We start from the raw sequence: 24267 nt of genomic DNA on the forward strand, positions 1-24267 counted from the left end.
ATCTCTTGAAGGTTCTTTGACTTTTTCTTTTCCTCTCTCTCTCTCTGTCTTCATATCTTGGCTTGGTTTGACTACCCTCCCTCTTATACTCTTTCTTATGGTAAGAACTATGAGGGTAATCTTTCTTGGTGGAGCTTTTCCTCTTTAGTTGTTGCTCAACCCTCACACAAAGTTGGACTAACTCATTGAGATCATTGTAGGGTATAAGTTCAACCCTATCTCTTATGTCATAGTTAAGTCCAGTTTGAAACCTAGATATTGCTATCCTAGGTTCTTCTCTTATCCCATCTCTCAACATGAGTAACTCCATTTTTTGTCTATATTCCTCAACACTCATGTTCCTTTGTTGGAGTTTATGGAGTTTATCCATTATCTCCCTATCATAGTAGGCTGGTACATGCCTCCTCCTCAAGGCAGCTCTCATTTCATTCCAATACCTAATGAGAGGTAAGTGTCTTAGCCTATGGTTCTTGACTAAGGTTGTCCACCAAATTAAGGCATAACCTTGAAAGCTTAGAGAAGCCATGGTGACTCTCCTTTCATCATCTATTTGGTGGCACTCAAACAATTGCTCAACTTTCATTTCCCACTCTAGGTATTCTTCTACATCATCTTTTCCATGGAAGGAAGGAAGATCAATCTTAGGCTCTCTTGGGTAATGCTCTCTAACTCTATGTTGTCTTCTAGGAGGCATTTGGTAGTGGTCATCATTGTGATGACTACTATTTTGCTCAATTTCACTTGGAGAAGATGATGATTCTTCTCTTCTCCTATGGGAAGACCTCTCTTTCTTTTCATCTTGATTAATCAAAAGTTGACTAATCATATCTTTGAGCTCACTAATCTCTTTATCCCTTTGTTCAAATCTTTGCTCAAATTCTTCCCTTAAAGACATTTCACTATTGGGTTTCAAACTTCCTTGCACACTTGATTGACTAATTCTTGTCAAAGGAAAGTTTTTTCAAAAGGTTTTCAAAATGTTTGACAAGTAATGAATGAAAAAGATTTTCACAAACTTTCTTTGTTTTTGGTGAAAAATTTCTAAGAGATTCTAGAAGTAAAAGATGTTTCTAAGTAGCTCCCAGGAAGAAGAGGTGAGTCACAAATGGACAAGCTTAGAAACCAAGTTCTTCCTTAGCCAGAGTTTCCTTAGAATGTTCTTTTACTTTAGTTTCTAAGTAGAAATTCTTCAAATTCTTTTTAAATGTTATGAACCTACAAACCAAAGAAAGGTTTACTATATGCTATGCTATCCTAAATACCACGGAGACCTAAAAACAAAAGGATTACTCAAGACATTTAAGGAAAGCAATAAAGATGCAAGAATGTAAATGCTAGACGGCCCTAAGTGAAAGTGCAAGTGACACTTGGAGCCCCTTGACACACTTCCACACTAAAGAAAACGAAATTGGACTATTACAATGTTCAATTGTGAACTTGGAATTGCTTCAAGAGCATTTTCCCAAGTCACTTAACTCAAAACAGCAAAAATAAACTGAAATACACTTTTCAAACATCAAATTCCGTGATATAGACTTGAAATGAGGCCAGGAATTTAATGAAAACTTTGTCTTCTTGCTGCTGCACAAAGCTAATTGAATTGGAGATGCAAGTTGCTGCTGTAACAGAGTTTACAGCTTGCTGGACAGTGATGTTTAGCTGCTGTTGAGTCTTCCTTCTTGCTCCACTTTCAATGCTCAAACCACTTCCTAGGAGGCTACCAAAGTAGGAGAAGGATTCTGGTACTGGATGCCCCAAACAGCTTGCACATACACTCCAAAACTCAGCAAAATAACACCAATCAGTTTAAAAATCTGCACCAAACTATGCTGCTGTTTGCACCAAACTATGCTGCTCTTTTGAAACTTAGGATGCCAAAAAAATAGACACAACAATTTGGAACAACACACCAATGAAAGGTACACAAAAGGAACTTATCAAGGCACTAGAATGGATGAAGAAAGCAAGAAAAAAACACAAGCACAGTTCAGAAATTCTTCCAATACAAACTGTTTGATAATTTCAAAAGTGTTTGATAAAATGCCTCACTGACTTTCAGCTTTGTTTTTCAAGACTTGTAATCTGGATTGGTTGGTTCTAACAGCTTTTTAACACTTGATTCTTCTTCTTTTGATCATGTATTTTCTTTTTTAAACATTGAACCAGCTTTTTCACAATCCAACAATGTAATTTAAACCAGAATTACCAAAACAGTTGCTGGAAAAAATCAAAATCTGCACAAAAAAATGAACTAAAAATGGTGGTTTTGGAACCCAAAATGAGTAGCAGTGTTTTAGCAGCTTGGATGAATGTTTAAACAACTTTTATTCATGATATTAAACATGTTTAAACTCTTAAACAGCTGAATTAATGCTTACTACTCAAATTCACTTGTCCACTTCCAATTTTAACTCAAAATTGATGGTTTCAAATGCAAATTTGCATATAAGTCATGTTTTGACCAAATGAACAGTACTAGTAACTTTGAACCATCAATTGAAACTTGCTCAAGCTATAAAACAGCAAGGAAACAGCAGATTTTCGAAAATCCCTACTGCTGTACCACTTATGCAGTAAATGGCACCAAAATAACCAACCACTTTTAATTTTTCATGGATTCAAAACTGGACAACAAAGGAAATGACTCTAAGAAGTGTAAAAACACAGATCTAAGCTAGATTTAATGTGCTTAGCATGACCAAACTCAGATTAGACAATTCAAGGAAACTTAGCACGGTGAAAAGCTTAGATTAAAACTGCAGCAGTGGAATGCTATTAATTGTGAGCAACCAAGCTATGCAAATTGCATTTCATTGCTTGTAATGATCTGCTACACTTTTAGCATCATTCAATATCATCAACAAAATTTGTATGAAGCACTAGAATTAAAAAAAATCAACTGGAAAACAGATTCATGATTTAAAAACAGAATTGAAATTCTGCAGCAGAGTTCAACACAGATTTGAAATCAAAATGGATTTCTAGTGCTTTAGCTTGTATCACCAAGGCTAGAACAAATTCTCATTGCCTTTATTGGTTGATATATAGTTTATCTAGCACTTGAACTCAAGCAAAACGAATTAAACCAGCAGAAAAGAATACCAAAGCAATGACAGAATTTAAAACTGCAATATTCACTTGCACATGACGAAGACAACACTGAAATTGAAAATTAAAGCTGGAAATGACTCAAACAAATAAAATTCACCATTTAAAATGAAAGATGGACATAAGACACTATAAGAACACAGAATTAAAGGTTGGAACAGAATTACAGAAGCAGAATTAAAAGAACAAAAACTGAAACAGAAACAGAAAACAGAAACAGAGATGGAATTCAGCAGAATTAAATTGCAGAATGAGAAGAAATGCTTAGCTCCTTGGTGCGTGGAGAACCTAAGCTCTGGATACCACTTGATGGAAACTTATCCATGCTTGAATGACCTGGCCTTGCAGACAGAGCTTCAAAAAAAAAACCGAGAACAGTATTGGTGCAGTGGATGAAAAACAACAGTGTGGATGCAGCGGAAATTGAGTGAGATTGATTGATGATTGGTGTATTTGAGTGGAATGAGTATGTGTGGGAACCTCACAGCTCAGAAGGCCTTCCTACAATGGAAGGAAGCTAGAGGAAAGGGAAGAGAAAGTAGAGAGAATAAATGACTCAAGAGCAATAGGGCTGGCAGGGAATTTCAGCAGCAATTTACTAAGCTCAAAAGTGAATCAATACAAGGAAAAGGCCCTCTTATTTATAGGTGAAGAGGACCCTAATTTCTAATTCTAATTCCCTCCTAAATTCAAATGATTCAGATTTATTTTGATCAAGCAAAGTCCATGCCTCTTTCCAGCTCATCCAGCAAGGTGTGTGCTTCCTTCCACATCAGCCAATTCACGTGGAAAATGCTGGTGCATGCCGTAAGCACCTCCTTTGCTTTTTGGCTCCTTTGCTTGGTTCTTCTTGGATGGCTCAATCATAGTCTCCAAGATTTATTAATTCCTACAAAACAAAATATAAGTGCTTTAGTTAAGAGAAGAAGGGTTTTTATAAGTAACCTTCCATAGAAGTAAAATGTTAGATGATCCTTCTTCTTCTTGAATCTTCCTAGCCATTGCTCTAGTAAGAGGTCCAATGTGATTTCTTGATGATTTTCCATCAGCTATGCTCCCCTGTCATTATGCATGTTTTAAGCTCAAAACACAAATGCACAATACAATATTCACAGTATATATCAGAGCATATATCAGCATATGTCAAAATTGTATCAGATCAGAAACAGTACAAAAACATCAATGGAACAATGATACAATATCATTCATCAAAAGCAACATAATCTCTTAATCATCTCAAGTCAACTATAGCAAAGAGATATATTGAAAGAAAACAGTTAATAGCACATATATCAATAGTTAAAGATATCAGATATCCAAATATTGGAATCTTTAACCCCTGTTGATATACAGTCGATTTGCCCTCAGTAATAATCAACTTCATTGCTTCCCCATGAATTGATTTGCTAGTTTTATCCATCCAGTAAGCAATGTTCCTGCAAAACCTTTCAAGATCTTTCTAGATCAAGCATTTTATAATTAATTTGATACAGGAATTAACCCAGGTATGCAAATGTATGAATGTAACAGTAATCAACAGTTCAATCACATACAGGCATAGCATAATCGATTTTAATAACTTTTGATTTCATGAAAATCAACCATAGAGTATAATCAAATAAAGCCATCTATTACACAAGAAAACAAGACAATATAGTCAACACAGAAAATAAATCACTACAACCAAAACAAACTAAAACAAGCTGTAATCATAGGACCCTTATTCTATTTCAAATGACTCCATAGAATCCTCATCAGATGACTCTTCAACCCCATCAGTTGATCCTTCTCTTGATGTGGAGTTTTCCACATAATTCTTGATAATTTCGTCTGTTTTTTTCATTCATTCTTATAAGTGATTTCTTCATCATGCTAGCTCTCTTAGGAGATAGTAAGATTTGTTCACTATCAGAATCAGGTACTTCATCTTGATCTTTGGTTGGACTCTATACATCACTAAATATCCATCCTAGAGTAGTTCTCTTCAAACCAATGCATTTTATAGTTACCTTTCCAATTTGATTGGTTATGTTTCATGTGATCTTGGTTTCACTGGTAAGAGCAATTTCACTAAGAGAAACATTTTTGCTTATGAACACACTATAGGGTAGATTACACTAGTCATTGTTACCAATATCAATTATATATTTCTTTAACACAGCTACCCAGTTTTTTGGTATCCTGAACATTATTACATTTAGCAGATATTGATCGTCTGATGTTAACTTATCATAATATAACCTTCCGGGTAACAAAACCCAATCAATGATGTATGCGGTGATTTTCTCTTCTTTATCCAAACAGCTATGTAGAAATCCTTTTTCCTTCTTGTACCTTCCTGGATACCTCATACAGTCTTTAAACATTTGTGTCTTTTTAGTCCACTTATTTTGCAGACAAACGGGTAGGTGTGACATGCGTCCTTCATCCATGAGTCCAGCAACCTGTAGTCAAGTATCATTGTTGATAACAATGTGTATTCCTTTTATGCATGAGTGGATGTTGCCATCAAGTACTTTGATATTGTTGTAAAATACTCCAACAAGTTCTGGATAGCAATCGCCCTTCATCTGAAAGAAGGTAGATAGACCTTGATGCTCAAGTTTTTCTAGAAAAATAAATCCTTCATTTCTGAACAAAGATAACTCAATTGATTTGCGTGGAGCAATATCTTTTACACTTTTCCAACCCATGAACCTTTCTCTAGCAGTGTTGTCACTAATCCACCCTGAGGGGCTTGCATTTCTTTCGAATGGAGGAACTTTCCTGGTACGTTTAGATGAGGCGGCCATTGCAGAAATAACGTAATGTGCAGAGACACTTTGATACATATAAGTGTTTTGTGTGTCACAACTATGAAGTAGATTCAGAGCATACAAACATATATATAAGGGCGAAAACACAATGATTCAATCAAGCCCAATTTAAATTTTCAAAAACAGAAAGTCCATAACAGATATTTTTAGTGGATTTAATTAAGTCAAGAGTAGACTCATGTTTGAAAGTGTTTTTAGAAATAGAGGCATACATACTTCAAACATATTCGACTTTATACTTAATATAATCGGTTAAAACTCGAGCGAGTTGTTTTTCACAGAATACAATCACTTAAACAATCATTCAACAAACATGCATTCATCAATCAATCATACAAACAATTATTATGCATGATGCAATGAAAATACAGCAATTACCACCTTCAGAATCTCAAGAATTTTTTGATTTCAACATCGTAGTTCATCCTTGAGTTGAATACTGCTCCAGCAGCAGCTGCTACCCTACAAAACAGTTAAACGTTTTTTTACGCTGGTACACATTTGAATTTGGGTCATGTCTTGTTAGTTTCAGAGAGTTGTTCCTTAGGGATCCACCTGTACTTTCCTTTTGGAACACCAACTTTTCTATAGTAACAGTTTCTAACATTATGACCAATATTGTTACAATAAAAACATGCATGAGTAACAGGTTTACTAAGATCAACAAATTTCTTTTAATTAGACCTATTACTTTGAGCCTTATAACCAATTCCTTGTCTGTGGACAACTCTTCCAGAAGCTCTTAGAATAGCATCTAAGTTTTCTTTTCCTTGTGTGAATTTTGCTAGCGTGCTAGTCAAGTAATCAATTTTTTCAATATGAACAGTACCTTTTTAACACTCTTTTTCAACTATCTTTTTTTTAGTTTTGACTATCTTAGCAAACTCTAAGGCATTTTTTAACTTCTTTTCCAACTTTTCATTTTCCTCTACCAGATTATTGATTCTATGTTCATAATCCTTTCTGTCAGAGGTAAGTCGATTTACCTTATATTGGAGTTGCATAGCTTTTGCGTGTATTTCTTGAAACGCATCTAGTAGCATGTGATGAGTGCATATTTATGCTAAAATTTATGCTTTAAAATTAAATTTTTTGATGAGATTCATGTGCTTAAATGATTGATTTAAAGTGAATTTGTGATGATTGGAATTGTTGGGTTTGAGAATTAAAGAGACGTGAAAAGCGAGTTTTAGCGCATAAATTATTCTTGGATTTTCTAATATTTATTTGTGCAGATGAAATTAAAGTTTGATTGGTCTAAATTGCAAATTAAGGCCCAAAATCAGGTTTTATTTGGAAAATAATGTACAGATGAGCCAAACAGGCAACTTTTACCCTTGCACCTCCCAATTTCCCTACATACACCCCTCTTTTCTGAAACAGGCCAACAACTAAGCCCAAACACTAAGCCGTTTCTCCTACACCTCCCTAAGTTTCCTACTCCTACCCCTCCTAAACTAGACTCCACCAGATCATGCCACATGGCAATCTAATACCCACACATCTGACCATTAAGAAGTTGCCACGTCATTAATCCTCTGCACACCAAATAGACCAACCACATGCTGCCACATCATTCCCCTCTACCACATCATCATCATCTCCCCAGAAACCCTAATTTCCAAATCCAAACCCTAGGTCATGCACAGTCGCCGCCAATAGCCATCTTCAACCGTCACCGTCCATTCCACGCTAGCAGGGCCGTCATCGTCAAACCCCACCATCGCGAGACCTAGCCGCTTTTATCTCCTCCATTGACGCAACCATCAACACCAACACAACGCTTCCACCGTCCGCGAGCACCTCCTCCAGGCCAGCATCTAAAACGGCCACCACCTACACTTAGAAAAACCATACAGCAAAACCCAATCCTTTCGCAAAATCGACGCACCAGCCAAATCACCGTCAAGGTCGTAGGTTCTCCACGTTTCCGCTACAATCGCCTCCACCGTGAAGCAAGAACGCGTCAGTGCCGCTGCCAACATCTCAAACCTACAAATCCAAAAACCTAGAACAGAAATCGCCACTGCAACCACCGTGGCAGCCTCCACATTCTCGCGCCTCCATGTTTTCAGCAAGAACGGCAGCGTTGGAAGCCTCTCCTCTTTTCCTCATGGCGGCGCAGGCGGAAGGGCAAGCTCTTTCCCCAATTTGAAACCTAATTTGGGAGAAAGGAGGAATTCCACGTGGCAAGCTCTCATTGGCCGCGCCCTTCCTCATTGGTCGCGCCCTTCCACGTGGCATTGCATTCATAAGATTGAAATATTAAAAGGCAATTTCGTATTCATTGGGAGACTACTCAGGGTTACTTTAACCTTATCTACTTTCTTAAATACTACTTGGCAATACTAAAGTTTCCTTGAAAAGTAGTATTAATTTGATAGCCTCAACGATAGCTTATCAATGTGTCATACTTTACTTCTATCGTCTCATTTTCAAATTCCTCATCACTGTCATAATCAGTCCGTGCAGATCCAGCCATGAAGCAAATATTTGACTCTTCTTCAATGCTGCAGTCCTCATCGCTTGAAGAATTAGTATCACTATTTTCCCAGGCAATGTATGCACTCTTTTGCTTCCTTCCCTTGTCCTGTGGAAAATTTCTGCTTCCCTTTTGTTTTATCTTCAAGTCTGGACAATCTGGTTTGATGTGTCCTTCTCTTCCACACTCGTAGCATTGGACAAGACTAGTTCTTGAACTTTTGTTTCCTTTTACAGGACCTACATAGTCAATGGTGGAACTTTTATTTTTCATAAATCGATTAAACTTGCTTACCACCATGTTCATTGTTTCTTTGTCATGCAGTTTTGTTTTTGAGTCAACTTCAGGTTCAAGATTCTTTGTAGCTTTCTTGCTTTTGGCCTTTAGAGCAATTGATTTCTTTTCTACAATTTCTTCTTCGTCCTTTACCCTTTCCAAGCTCGAATTCATGTTCTCTGAGTTTTCCAAATAAGGTGGCCATGTTCATGTTGGTTAAGTCTCTTGATTCAGATATTGTAGTGACTTTCGGCTTACAGCTTCTGTTGAGGCTTTTCAATATTTTGATGTTGATTTCCTCCTTGTCAAACACTTTTCCAAGAGCCATGAGGTGATTTACTATGTGTGTGAATCGCTTTTGTACTTCATAGATAGTCTCTCCCACTTTCATTTTGAAAAACTCATATCCCTGTATGAGAGAATTCTTTCTAGCTCTCTTTACTCCATTTGTTCCTTCATGTGTGACTTCAAGGACTTCCCACATCTCTTTGGCCGTCTTGCATTATGATATCCTGAAAATCATCCATTGTTAGTGCTGATGCAATCACATTTCTAGCCTTAACATCATATTGAGCTCTGCGGTTCTCATCTTGAGTCCACTCGGAAAATATTTTCAAAACAACTTTTCCATTTAAAACATGAGTGGGCTCATATGGACCGTTTAGAGTTGCATCCCAAACTCCTTTATCCACCGATTCAAGAAAGATTTGCATCCTTATTTTCCAAAAAGCATAATTTTCTCCAACAAATAGTGGTGATCTATTTGTCGAAGCACCTTCACCAAAGGTTTGAGAATTGAAAGCCATTTTCCAGGATCAGTCGATTTAACGAAAATAGTAATCGACTAGTTTTTCAAATATTTTATGAAAACCAGCTCTGGTGCCAATTGTTAAAATAGAATGGCTCAATTTCTCACACCAAGAGGGGGTGAATTGGTGAAACTTAAAAACAAAGTATTTTAAAATCTTTTTCGTAAAAGGTGATGTCTTTAAAACTTTCTTGAAATGCAAGTGTTGAGATTGTTGATAGGGGGAGCACTGGTTTAGCTGAACCCACAATCTCAGTAATATCTGAGTTTTTTATGATGACAACGCATAATTAATAACACATGTTAATTATGTGTTACATGTTCTATGCTTACATTTTATATGCGTATATGAGAACATGATTGTGTTGTTGTTGTGTTGTTCATTGCATTTCATTGTGTTATATATGTGATTTTATACATGAATGCATGACACATGTTTTTGGATTAGAAAAACCATAAGCACTAATTTTGAATTTTAATTGTGTGGCAAAACAACAGTTTTAAGTCGATTACATTATGGGTTGAATCGATTAAAACTTGTGTCTTTGCACAAACCTTTTTCAAGTCTACTGTGAGATTTTTCAAAGAGAAAAGTTTTCAAAACTTTGCTTAACATTGTTGCATAATCGATTGCATGCGATATGTATTCGATTAAGTTTGTTACTGTTTTGAAATCTGTTAATGCTTGATATAATTGTCACAACGGCTATATTTTTAAATATGTTGACCAAGCATTAAATGTTATTCGACTGCATTAATTGCGAATTCAATTAATTGCTTTGCTACTACTAATTGTTATAACTGAATTTTTATATTCGACTACATTAGTACCAAAGTCGACTAAAATGCTTCAGAGATGTGTTATACTATAAATTGACGTGAATTTGATTTCTGTGAGAACTTTGGTGATTCTGACATTTTCATATTCTTTTGTAGAAAGTTTGATTCTTACAGAAAAAGGAAAAGCTCCAAAAAACTAGTTTGACCGTGGTGATCAACTAGTTGTGATTTCTTGAAGAGCAAGATTGTCGAGTTTCAAAGTCTGATCTATATGCACATTTGGGTGTCTACTGCAAGATCAGGTTCTACAATCTGTTGAAGATTGGATTGAGTTCCCTGTTGTGATTACAGCAAGAAGGACGTGTGACTTTGAGGGTGCCTCAAGGGATTAGACTACAGGAGAGGGGATTCTTGCTACTAGACTGTTTATGTACTGCCTATATTTTGATTAGATGATTACAAAGGAGTTTTATATTTTTGACGTGAGGTCTCTATAAAATCCTTGTTGTAAAAACCTTGATCATTATAGTGCATTGGCTTGTTGTGGTTGGAAGGACACTGGATGTAGGCTTGGCCGAACCAGTATAAAAACTCAGTGTTTGATCTTTCTTATCCCTACTCTTTTACATTCAATCCATTATCCTTTATACTCATTCGATTAAATTTCCGCTGCATTAAAAATCTTTTAACTTACGTTTCAAGAAAAGTTTAAAGGTATCTCTTTTGGTGAAAAAGATTTTGAAAGTTTTATTTCTTATACCTCACTAATTCACCCCCCTCTTGGTGTGAGAAATTAAGTCATTCTATTTTAACTGCAAGGTAAAAGACTTTCTAATGCAGCAAAAACTTAATCAAATGAGTACAGAGTTAAGTCAATTAAAAGTAAAAGAGTAGGGATCAGAAAATTCAAACACTGCCTTTTATACTGGTTCGGCCAACCTGCCTACATCCAGTGTCCTTCCAACCACGGGAAGCAAAAGCACTATAATGATCAAGGTTTTTACAACAAGGCTTTTATAGAGACATCACGTCAAATATATAAAACACCTCTCTAACCCTCTAATCAAATATAGGCAGTACAATAACTAGACTAGCAGCAAGAATCACCTCTCATGTTGTCTAAACCCTTTGAGACACCTCTCAAAGACAAGAACGCCACACGCTCTTCTTCCTATAGTCACAACAGGGAACCTCAATCCAATCTTCACAAGATTGTAGACTCTGATCTCACAGTTACACCCAATTGTGCAAAATTGATCAACCCTTTGAATACACAACAAACTTGCTCTTCAAGAAATCACAAGGAGATGATCACCACGATCACTTCTTGATTCTTGGAGGTCTTTTTCTCTTTCTGCAAGATAGCACTTTCTGAAAAATATAACACAAACTGTTAGATTCACAAAAGTTCTTACAAAAATCAAATTCACGTCTATTTATAGTATAACAAATCTCTATCGCATTTTAATCGACTAACCTACTAATGTAGTCGAATATAACAATTATGTTAAAGTAGTTAGCAGCAGTCAAAGCAATTAATTGAATTCGCAATTAATGTAGTCGAATGAAATTTAATGCTTGGTCAACATATTTAAAAATATGACCGTTAGGCATTTATATCTAGCATTAACAGAATTTCAAAACAATAACAAACTTAGTCAAATGCAACACGCATATAATCGACTATGTAACAGTGTAAATCATAGTTTTGAAAAGCTTTCTCTTTGAAAAATCCCACAACACACTTTGAAAAAGGTTTGTGCAAAGACACAAGTTTTAATCGACTCACCCCATAATGACATCGACTTAAAACTGTTGTTTTGCCACACAATTAAAATTGAACATTAGTTCTTGTGGTTTTTCTAATCCAGAAACTTGTGTCATGAATTCATGTATAAAATCAAATATATAACACAGTGAAATACAGTGAAATGCAGTGAAATGCAATGAACAACACATCAACAACACAATCGTGTTCTCATATACGCATATAACATGTAAGCATAGAACATGTAACACATAATACACATGTGTTATTAATTATGCGTTGTCATCATCAAAAACTCAGATATTACTGAGATTGTAGGTTCAGCTAAACCAGTGCTCCCCCTATCAACAATCTGAACAGTAATGAACCCAAACCTGGCCAACCAGTGAAATGCAAGAACAGGTTATGGGCTATCAAGGATATTAAAGCAAAGGGAGTTTTTGAGATTGAGGCTCCCTATTCTAGGAGGGTAAAGTTGGTGACTAGGAATCTACTGAGATTTTGATGGTGTTATGAAAGAAAGAAGAATGGGAACATTAAAAATCCAAATTGAGCATAGTGGTGTCAAGCTAATGATGTTAAACAACCAAGTTTTCCCTTCTTTTTTATTTGATTTTGTTTTGAGTGTTTATGTTTTTAGGTTGTATGATGTTTCTCTTTGACTTTAGTGCATTTCACTTAATGAGTTCATCACTCGCATGTCTTGGCCTCTGGACCAGGCCCAAGCTAATGGAGGAGGTGGCACGTCTGGAGTCGAAGCCATGGCAGAGGATGATTTGGAGGAAGATTCAAATGCCTTTAAGGGAAGTGATGACAACATCTCCTATTTTTTTTATTTTCTATGCATGGTTGAACTCTGTTTATTTTGTTTTAATTTTAGTGAGCTATGTACTTGGTTAAATGGATAGTTTGCTGCATCTGTTTGGTTGGAAGTGATAAATTTTTTGTGAGAAGTAATATTGTCTTCTGTTTGCTTTATTGTTGTGAAAGTGATGTTGAGATATTGATTGGTTTAACTTTTAAGCACAGATGGTGGTTGCTCATAGTTTTTTAAGATAGATGCATGATTTAAATTTTGATTATTGTGCTTAGCAGGATGTGTATCAAATTGTGAAACTTGAGTTAACCTGTGAGATGTTGTGCCCCATAGTTTTTTATTGTTGAATGCTATTGCTTTGGATTCACAAATGATTTTTCCTGAGTTTCTCTATTTGAACTATTTGCTTGCTTGTTACAGATGATCAAGGCCATCTGTTCTTATCCCTTGTAAGCCAATGCCAAAATTTCAACCCAAAAATTTTAAAAATTTGTTTTATCCTTTGAACCTTGAGCCTGATGTGAAAAAAACCCTTGAAATCCTTGCCTTGAGTTGAGTAGAGTATGCATGCATGGTACAAGAGAATGGTTCAAGTTTAGGGTTGTTGGAAAAAGTGAAAAGAAAAAGAGCATTGAGCAAAGAAAGAGAAAAGCAAAAGAAAATAAAAGTAAGAGAAGAATAGAAAGGATGTGCTCAATGAATAAAAGTTAGGATTAAGTTGAGAAGTGGTTTCCCAAGTGAAAAGTAGAAAGAAAGATTAATGTTAAATTATGAATTAAATTGTTCACTCTCTTAACTCAAGGACTTTGTTGTCCAGAAAAACCAATTTTCTTTTTAGCTCAGCCACAATACAAGCCTCAAAAAGTCCTTGTGATGATAACTTGCTTGTGAATGTGTTTGATGTTGTTAAAGGAAAGGCAAAGTTGAATTGTGTGACATTGTGATGGTAGAGTGCAAGAGACACCTTACTAAACACCTTTGAGATTCAGTGAAACACTTACTTTGATGAGGAATGGTTTCATGCACTATAGGATAACAATTTTCTTTGTTGTTGATCACTCATAAGGCTTTCGCATCTGTTGTGTATTCTTTGTTAGGTGAGCACCATAGTTGAAGCTTGATTGGCTAAGACTTCATTATACCTTGACTGATTTTTCTATGATGGGCAGACATCAGTGATTGTTAACAATATTTTTTATCTCCAAAAACGAAACCAAAAACTTGTTGATGGATCGGCAAGTGTACCGAATCACACAAGTAATATAAAATGGTAAGACCAAGTATCGTATCCCTGAAGACTCTCGACACTAAACAGTTGTGTGATAACTCAATTAATTAAGACTTAAATAAAACGAGATTGTTGGTTTCAAATGCAAAGACATAAAATTAAATATGAATGCAAATTGATCAATAGTAGAATAACACAAAGATGGACGAATGTTGTTTAATATGAGATGAATATGTTGTTGGGGTTAGATTTCACAAAGTTCCCTCTCATGTATATAAGAATTCCTCTTTATGCATTAATGTTAATGTCACTCACTAAATTACTTAGAACTCGATCCCTCGGCGCACTAAGCCTGCCTTAATTCCTAGTTCGTGCAATTCCTAGCGTTCCAAGAAAATTAAGTCTGAAGATCAAGAGCTTAAGACAACCAAGTACTCATACCCTCATCCTTGAGAAATATTACCCTTGGGAGAATTCAACAAGAACCTGAATTGTAAGGAACCTCCCGGCACTCATGCAATTCATAAATCATGCTACTAAATGAGTTAAATAGAGCAAGCATTGAAACAGATGAATTCTCTAACAATTAATTAATAAAGCATATAAATTAAAGATACATTCAAATACATGAGAGTTCACAAGGTTACATCATTCCCCAACAACAAATAGAGTTTAGTTCCCCATAGACATGGAGAAACTAGATTAACAATGGAAAAACATGAGATAGTAAAACCCTAAAAGTAAAAGAGGAAGCTCCCGCCTCCAGATTTTCCTTCAGAGGGTAGAAGAGTGTGTTGTTGTGTTGCTCCAGCCAGAGATACAAAACCTAGAGCGCCTGGGCCCTTTAAATAAAGTTGCAAAAGAGTAAAAATAGGGCCCGGTCCAAAAGAGTCTAAACAGAGCAAAAACCTGGCCGGATCTACGATGCACGACACTCGGGCGCGCCATTTATGGCGCCCGGGCGGTGGACGGTTCTCATGTAGGGCTTGAGCCTTCAATTGGTCACCCAGGCTTCGGGGGTCGCCACTCGGGCGGCCAAGGAGGGCACCCGGGCGATGAATGTCAATTTTTCGAGGCTTAAGCCTCGGATAGGGCGCCCAAGCTTCGTGCGATTCCTCCTTTTGGTCTTTTTCCAAGCCTTTCTGAGCTCTAACTCCTTAGCACTTCATCTCTACTTTCCGCATTCTCTCATTACCTAGCAAAAAAAGGGAAATTAGTCATAAAATCATCAAATTCAACCTCAACTCTCTTATTCACACAACTTAATGAAAAAACATGAGTCCAAGCAAGTTTCTAAGTGGAAAAGAGTGAATTTAGTATCAAAATTACATCACAAATAACGGTATTTTCAACCGTTAACACAACCCCAAACTTAGAACTTTGCTTGTCCTCAAGCAAAACAAAATGTAACTCAGTTTTTCAGAACCATCAATACAATGACTCAACATTTTTCAAAAACTTTTCCTTCCAAGACAAAAAATCACTTTTATCAATTCAACATAAAGATCTCAGTCAAGATGTGTAGATGCCTTAATTTAATCAAAATCAATGTGATGTTCATATACTTTCAATAGATGCTATCCTTAAGAATGATCAATCAACCAAGCAGAGATGCAATCAAAAATTCAATGAACTACTCCTCACCAAAGAAAGTGTTTCACTCAAGCACTCAAAAGTGTATCATTCAAGCACTCAAACGTGTATCACTCAACTCACAGGTGTATACTGAGGTGTTGGTGTTTCTTTCACTCTGCTATCACAATGTCACACAAATTAATTTTTCCTTTCATTTAACCAAAATCAAACATACTCACAAGCAGGTTTTCATCACAAAGGCTTTTCTTGGCTTGTAACTTGGCAGGGCTAAGAAGAAACATGGTTTTTCAGGAATGCCAAATCCTTGAGTTAAGAGAGATATTTATTAAATTAACAATTGCACACAGGTTCTCTTTTAAGAAGATCTTTCCCAACCTTTTTCCCTTGCAGTGATCTTTCTTTTGTTTCAATTTATTTTTTTCTTTTCTTTTGATTTCTCTTTTTCTTTTTCTTTGTGCTCACTTCTTATTTTTCTAGCAACCCAAAACTTGAACCTTCATCAATAACTCAAAAATATTCTCAACTCAATTCAAGGTAAAGAATTTAAAATGGGGTTTCAAAACATGCTTAAGGCTAAAGGTTCAAAGGATGGAGCAAATGGTTCTATTTTTATTTGGAAAAATTCATGAGTAGGCTTAAAAAAAATAAGGGATAACAAAATATGGCCTTGATCATATGAAACTTGCAAGCAAGTAGTTTAATCATAGAAAATTTGGGCACAATGATTCATGCTTTCAAAGTAATAGCAATTATTCACAATAACTCTGAAGCCCAAAACTCACACAGGTAAACTCTTAAGTCCCAGAATTCAGAAAAACATCCTACTCATTATCTCAATCAAATTTTTCCTCAAGCACCTATTTCATACATTGTGAGCCATCACCTGCATATTATCACATCATGCATCATCCCAACATCAATCCATACACCCGAATCTCACAAAGCAATGTTCATCACAAAACAATCACAATTGAATCAAAGCAGAATAATTCATTCAAGCAAAGTACAAAAACAAAACAAATAATCAAAAGGAAAAGTTTATAAAGTTGGGTTGCCTCCCAGTAAGCGCTTCTTTAACGTCACTAGCTTGACCTAGTCTTCATTATCATAGCATCCATCAGTAGATGTTGTCAGTAACATTCATTAGTAGATGTCTAATCACATAGCATACATCAGTAGATACTAATATTTCTTATCTTCATTGGTATCCCTCAGTAGACACCAATCTTTCTCATCTTTATCGGCATCCAACAGTAGATGCCTAATCACCTAACATCCATCAATAGATGTCTAGTCACCGTCCTTTTCCATAGCAGCATCCGTTAGTAGATGTTGTCATTCATCATGCTCATCATAGCAACATCCATTAGTAGATGTTGTAGAAGCATCCATCAGTAAATGTTATCATTACTGCCATCAGAATCAGCACATAACCTAAAAAAATTCAAACACACAAAAAAAAAATCAAATCCAAACCACACAACTAAATTAAAAAGAAAAAATAAAATAAAAAAATAAAACAAAATAAAAGATAAAAAAATTCAGAGATTGGGTTGCCTCACAGCAAGCGCTTCTTTAACGTCACTAGCTAGACACCATTAAGCTCAATCTGGATCACCCAATTCCAACTTTAATCTTGGTGTTCTCCTTTCTGTCTCCACACCAACTTATCTTCAGTAGCTTCCTCTTTGTAGGCTTGACTTCAAGACCACCAATCTTTTCAAGTACAGATAAGGGCATCAAGTTGATACTGGACCCTAAATCAATTAAGGCTTTCCCTCTTTCTTGATTCCCAATAGTGCAGGGGATATTACAACTTCCCGGATCTTTAGCTTTTGGAGGAAGTGTCTTTGCAAAATCACAATGCAATTGATCTGTACCTCAATTGTTTCTTCCTCTGGACTTTTTCTCTTTTTGTTGAATTTCTTCAGGAAGTTAACATAACCTATTGCAATGTCTTAATCACGGGAATTTTAATCTCCAATTCCTCGAAGATTTTCATGGATTGCTCAAACTATCTTTCCTTCTCTTCCTTAGAATAATTCTTTGGGTAAGGAAGAGGTTTTTCATATAATTCTTTCTTTTTTTTCTTATCCTCTTCCTCTCTTTTTTTCTTTTCTTCCCTATCTTTTTCCTTTTCTTTTCTCTCACTCTCTTCTTCTTCTTTCTCTATATCTTTCTCTTTTTCACTCAAACTTTCTTTTTCTTTTCTCTCTATTTTTCTCTCATCTTCTTCCTCTTCTTCCCTCTCCTTTTCTTTTCTCTCACTCTCTTCTTTTTCTTTCTTTTCCTCTACATCCTTCTCTTTTTTGATCAAACTTTCTTCTTTTATCTCTATTTTTCTCTCATCTAAAAACTTGCCACTCTTAGTGATAACAGCGTTGCACTCCTCTTTAGGGCTAACTTCCATATTGCCCACAAAATCATCCAGCTTCTGAATTATGAACCTGTTGATGGATTGGAAAGTGTACCAAATCGCACAAGTAATATAAAATGGTAAGACCAAGTATCGTATCCTAGAGGACTCTCGGCACTAAACAGTCGTGTGATAAATTAATTAATTAAGAATTAAAATAAACGAGATCATTGGTTTGAGATGTAAAAACATAAAATAAAATATGAATGCAAATTGATCAATAATAGAGTAACATAGAGATGAACGGATGTTGTTTAATATGAGATGAATATGTTGTTGGGGTTAGATTTCACCAAGTTCCCTCTCATGTATATAAGAATTCCTCTTTATGCATTAATGTTAACGTCACTCACTAAAGTACTTAGAACCCAATTCTTGGCGCAATAAACCTCCCTTAATTCCTAGTTCGTGCAATTCCTAGCGTTCCTAGAAAATTAAGTCTGAAGATCAAGAGCTTAAGACGACCAAGTACTCATACCCTCATCCCTGAGAAATATTACCCTTGGGAGAATTCAAAAATTAATGAATAAAGCATATATTATTAAGAATCAATTCAAATACATTAGAGTTCACAAGGTTACATCATTCCCCAACAACAAATAGAGTTTAGTTTCTCATAGACATGGAGAAACTAGATGTACAATGGAAAAACATGAGATAGTAAAACCCTAAGAGTAGAAGAGGAAGCTTCCGCCTCCAGATCCGCCTTCAGAGAGTAAAAAAGTGTGTTGTTGTGTTGCTCCAGCCAAAGATACCAAACCTGGAGCGCCTAGGTCCTTTAAATAGAGTCGGAAAATAGTAGAAACAGGGCCCGGTCCAAAAGAGTCGAAACAGAGATAAAAATGGGCCTAATCAACGACGCCCGGGCGCCCCTATTTTGGCGCCCGGGCGGTGGACGTCGATTTCTAGTCGCCCAAAACCTCCACTAGGCGCCCAAGCTTCGCGGTTGACTTTTCTACACTCTAGTTGACTTTTCTGCACTTTGGTTGACTTTTCTGCATTCCAACTATTTGGTACTTTAACTCTTCCTTCAAATCATTCCAATAGCCTACAAAATTAAGGGAGTTTGGTGATAAAATCATCAAGCATAACCTCAACTCTCTTATTCAAAAAAATAAAGCAAAAACATGAGTCAAAGCTGGTTTCTAAGTAAAAAAGGGTACATTTAGTATCAAAATTACATCACAGATAACGGTATTTTAAACCGTTATCACAACCACAAACTTAGAACTTTGCTTGTCCTCAAGAAAAACAAATTGTAACTTAGCTTTTCAGAACAATCATTACAATGACTCGACCTTTTTCAAAAACTTTTTCTTCCAGGACAAGAGATCACTTTTATCAACTCAGCATAAAGATGTTAGTCAAGATATGCAGATGTCTTAATTCAATTAAAATTAATGTGATGCTCATATGTTTCAACCGATGCTATTCTTAAGAATGATCAATCAACCAAGCAGAGATGTAATCAGAAATTCAGAGAACTACTCTTCACCAAAGAAAGTGTTTCACTCAAGCACTCAAAAGTGTATCACTCAAGCACTCAAAAGTGTATAGTGAGGTGTTGGTGTTTCTTTCACTCTGCTATCACAATGTCACACAAATTAATTTTGCCTTTCATTTAACCAAAATCAAACATACTCACAAGCAGTTTTTTATCACAAGGGCTTTTCTTGGCTTGTAACTTGGCTGGGCTAAGAAGGAAATTTGTTTTTCTGGTCAGCAAAATTCCTTGAGTTAAGAGAGACATGAATTTATCAATTACTCACAGGTTCTCTTTTCAAGAAGATCTTTCCGAACCTTTTTCCCTGGCAGTGAGCTCTATTTTCTTTTCCTTTTATTTTTTCTTTTTTCCTTTCATTTTCTTTCCTTTTGATTTTTCTTTTTCTTTTTTTTTTGTTGCTTTTCAATTGCTCACTGCTTAAAAAACCAAACTTGAACCTTTTTCAATACCTCAAAAATATTCTCAACTCAACTCAACGTAACGAATTTAAAACAAGGTTTTCAAAACATGCAAAAGGCTCAAGGTTCAAAAGGTAGAGCAATTGGTTTTCTTTTTAGTGGAAAAATTTATGACGGTTAAAAGAATAAGGGAAAACAAGAGATGGCCTTGATCATATGAAACCTGCAAACAAGTAGTTCAATCACAAAAATTTGAGCAAAATCATTCATGCTTCCAAAGTAATAGCAATTATTCACAACAACTCTGAAGCCCAAAACTCACACAACTAAACTCTCAAGTCCCATAATTCAGAAAAACATCATGCTCAGTATCTCAATTAAATTTTACCTCAAGCACCTGTTTCATACTTTTTGAGCCATCACCTGTATATCAGCATATCATGCATCATCTCAACATCAATCAATACACTAGAATATCATAAAGCAATACTTATCATTGATAACACTCTAGATTTACATATTTTTCTCTGTTAAAAATCATTTCTTAGATTTCTTTAGTTTTTAATTTCTTAGAATTAGGCTAGTTTTATGTTTTTCTCTTAATTTTTTAGAATTGTAAAATTGTAGTTAAAATTAGGTTTTTAGGATTATTTTTTCTAGTGTTTGTTCATAAATAGGAAATTAGTTTTTTTTAAGAATTCTTTTCTTTATTTTTGTTTAGATAGACTTTTATTTTCTTTAATTTCTGATTCTTTTCTTTAATTATTGATTGATTTTTTTCTGTAGATTGGGTTTTGGAATCTCGTCAACTGGACGAAGCATTGGGCTGGCTACTGTGAACGTTGTTGGGTTGCTGTTGCTGCCACTTGAAGTTGGTGCTGCTGCCACTGAATTGGGCCGTTTTAAGCTGGGCCGCTATGAAGCTTTCTGCACCGCTGGAATGTATTGATATATTGAGCAAAATGAGCTGCAAATGGAGCTTAGCTGATGTAAAGCAATACTGGGCCAGGGTAATTGGGCTTAAGTGGAACGACATAGTTTTGGTGCGTATTGGATGACTTGGCAGCTGCTGCCTTGCTTAGGGGTCTCTACCTCGAGTACTTCATTTGGAAAAGCACTCAAGAAGCTAGGGCAGAGAAAAGGAGAGAGCGAAGCAAGTTGAGAAGAAGAGTGCGTCTCATCCTGACCGGAGAAGATGACCGGAGCTGCCTAGAGCTGCCAGGTGGAGAAGATTAAACAGCGAGAAAAGGAAGCTGACCGGTGAAGACTAAGCTAATTTGAGAGTTGAGACAAGTGGAGCACGAGCAAAGAAACGGTGATTGTCCAATGAAGAAGAAGCGTCCCAAGCAAGTTTCTATTTCCTTTTCCTCCTTTTCTTTACTTTTCTTTCTTCAACCCTATAAAAAGGGGTTTCTTCCATGTAAATAGACACACACTGTATACACTTTTAGATGCACTTTACTTTGACCGTTCTTAGTTTCTGAATAGAGTAGAGAGTGGCGGGTGACAGACGTTGCATTCTAGGTTTATCGCTTTCATAGGCTAGGGTTTATCGCGCTGTTCTTTGATTCTGGATTTCACTGAGTTGCGAGGGTGACAGTCTGTGATTTTCAGTAATTTCTGGTATCATGTACTTTTATCTTCAAAGTTTAATGCAATTCTGATTTCTTTTATTGTTCTTGCTTCGAATTTTTACATTTCTGATTGCTTTTAATTTCTTACACAAGATTTTAATTTTCTAGAAATAGCATTCTTTGATTCTGCTTCATGATCTCTTGTTGATTTAGTCTAGAGATGTTTTGTAAATTGATTAGATGAATGAGTGTGAATTGCCAAAATAGGTTCTGCAATATGAATCAAAAATACTCCAAAGTGAGTTTAAATCTTTACAGGATGTCTTCCTGAAGTGCAATTGTGACTTTTTCATCCAAATCAATTTGCATTTGTCTATGATTGTGAATTCTGTGAATGTCTTTAGCTCTATTCTTTAATTCCTTTACATTTGTTGAATGGTTTGTATGTTGGTTTTAGTTTAGGTAGTGATCTCCTGTTATTTTGAATGTTTCATTTTAAATAAAGTTTGCTTCTGTTTACTATTAGCTTAGGTAGATCATACTAGTTGAGTTTTAGATTATGTTTTTGTTTTAGGTAGTTTAGAAGACTAATTTCATTTATTTCATTTCATTTTAATTTTCTTTCTATCTTTTAAACAAATTTTCTTCTTAGTTTCATTTCTTTCAACTTCATTTTTTTTACTGTCCTCACCTTGCATTAGTAGTTAATTAGGTATTAAATAAATAAAAGATTTAATTCTACACTTTAAACTTAATTCTAGCCGAGTCTTTGGATTGATTCCCCGGTTGTCCTACACTACATTAGTGCGGACTGGGGTTTGTTGACTTTTAGTGCGACCTAAAAGCCTTTCAATAATCATAAAACACAGCACAATTGAACCAAAGCAGTGAAGTTCATTCAAGCAAAGTACAATATGAAGTAAATAAATAAAAGAAAATAAAATATAAAAGAAACAAAATACAGTCAATCAAAACAAATAAAACCAAAGCAGAAAAATAAAATAAAAATTTGTAAAACACTAGGTTGCCTCTAGCAAGTGCTTCTTTAACGTCACTAGCTTTACCCAGTCTTCATCATCATAACATCCATCAGTAGATGTCTACTCACATAACATCCATCAATAGATGCTAATATTTCTTATATTGATTGATATCCCTCAATAGACACCAATCTTTTTCATCTTTATCGTCATCCATTAGTAGATGCCTAATCACCTCACATCCATCAGTAGATGTTGTAGAAGCATCCATCAGTAGATGTCGCTCAGCGCCCTTAATGGGGCGCCCAGGCGCACCCTGCGACCTTCTTCCTCCTTCTTCTTTTGATGATCTTGTGCTCGTAGTTCAAATTTTCGAATTTTATCCTACAAACACTAAAGAACACTACACTAAAGCACCCAATTAGCACTAAAAGGTAAAAAGATAAAAAGAAAAAAATTAAAAAGATAAAGAAAAACAATAAAAGGATAAAAAGATAAATAAAAAATCAAAAGATAAAAAGATAAAAAGATAAAAACATAAAAACATAAAAACATAAAAAGATAAAAAGATAAAAAGATAAAAAGATAAAAAGATAAAAAGATAAAAAGGAAAAAGATAGAAATATAAAAAGATAAAAAAAAATAAAAAAATAAAAAAGATAAAAAAAATAAAAAGATGAAGATAAAAAATTAAATAAAATAAAAAGATAGAAAGATAGAAAGATAAAAAGATGAAAAGCTAGCAAGATAAAAAAATAAAAGATAAAAAAATTGAAAAGATAAAAAGATAAAAAAAATTGAAAAGATATAAAGATAAAAAAAATAAAAAGATAAAAAGGATAAAAGGATAAAAGGATGAAAAGATAAAAGATAGAAAGATAAAAAGATGAAAAGATAGAAAGATAAAAAAAAATAAAAGATAAAAAGATAACAAAAAATTGAAAGGATAAAAAGATAAAAAAAAATTGAAAAGATAAAAAGATAAAAAAAATAACAAGATAAAAAGCATAAAAAGATAAAAAGATAAAAAAAATAATAAAAAATGAAAAAATAGAAAGATAAAAAGAAATTGCTTGACCCATTGTTCCCTTTTCTGGAAATTTTTTTCTTTTTGTTGAATTTTTTTAGGAATTTAATATAACCAGGAACATGTTGCAGTGTCCCAATCCTAGGAATTTTAACCTCCAATTTCTTGAAGATTTCCATAAAGAGCACAGACTGTTTTTCTTTTTCCTTCCTATGATACTTCTTTGGGTAAGGAAGGGGTTTTTCATATGAGTCTTTCTTTTTTCTCTCATCCTCCTTCTCTCCCTTTTTCTTTTCTTCCCTCTCTTTTTCCTTTTTGGAACACTCCTTAGGGTATAGAAGATTTTTCTCAATTTTTTCTTTTCTCTCTCAACCTCTTCTTTTTCTTTTCTCTCTTCATCTTTCTCTTTTTCACTCAGACTTTATTTTTCTTCTCTCTCTATTTTTCTCTCATCCTCTTTCTTTTCTTCCCTCTCCTTTTCTTTTCTCTCTCTTCTTTTTATTTCTTTTCCTCTATATCCTTCTCTTTTTTGCTCAAACTTTCTTCTTTTATCTCTATTTTTTTCTCATTTAAAAACTTGTCACTCTCAGTGATAACGGCGTTGCATTCCTCGTTAGGGCTAACTTCCATATTGCCCCTAAAATCAAACAACTTCCGAATTATGAACCTACAATGCGCCTCCATCCTTC

This window comes from Vigna angularis, chromosome 9 (assembly GCF_016808095.1).
Source record: "Vigna angularis cultivar LongXiaoDou No.4 chromosome 9, ASM1680809v1, whole genome shotgun sequence".
NCBI classification, from domain to species: Eukaryota; Viridiplantae; Streptophyta; class Magnoliopsida; order Fabales; family Fabaceae; genus Vigna; species Vigna angularis.